This window comes from Rhagoletis pomonella, unplaced genomic scaffold, assembly GCF_013731165.1.
Source record: "Rhagoletis pomonella isolate Grant_MI unplaced genomic scaffold, Rhpom_1.0 Rhpom_scaffold_00003, whole genome shotgun sequence".
NCBI classification, from domain to species: domain Eukaryota; kingdom Metazoa; phylum Arthropoda; class Insecta; order Diptera; family Tephritidae; genus Rhagoletis; species Rhagoletis pomonella.
In genome coordinates this window covers 94558605-94559201 of record NW_023458557.1, presented here as the reverse complement: position 1 = coordinate 94559201, position 597 = coordinate 94558605, and positions in this window count along the sequence as shown.

Genomic DNA, 597 nt, shown 5'->3' with positions numbered 1-597 from the left:
TTTAGAAAATTTTTGTAGTGAAGCAAAATGTTGGAATTTTTTTTTTTATGCTTTTTGAACATATTTTCCACAAAACTAAGTCTCTTTTGCTTTCTGTTTGATCTATAATATGCTTCTCAGTTTCTTTAATAAATTTCATTTAGAAAGCAAACAATCATAATACAAAACTTGCGTTTTCCAGCTTAATATTAATTTACTTCTAATTTCTTATGTACCAATTTTTTCAGTGTTGGTTTTGAAGAAACATTGAAAAAGAAATTATAAAAATATGGAAACAAAATATAATTTTGATTTGTTAGTTATGACAATTTTTAAGTAAAAAAATTAAATTTATTAAATTATTAATACGGCCAGTTGCCGTTTAGCAGGCGGCTGTAAATCAACATCACTGCTCTCTCTAATATCCTGGTCATCGTCATCATCATCAGAAAGGTCGATAATTTCGTCCAACAGATATTCTGGAATTTCATCTTTGTCTTCCCCTTCTTCCTCTTTTTCCTCGTCTTCCTCTTCTTCAAAGTTGTTTTTATACCACCAACAAATTTCAGCGAGTATTGCATCTGGAGATTTCTTTCCTCTGTACCTGAAACGAAAATA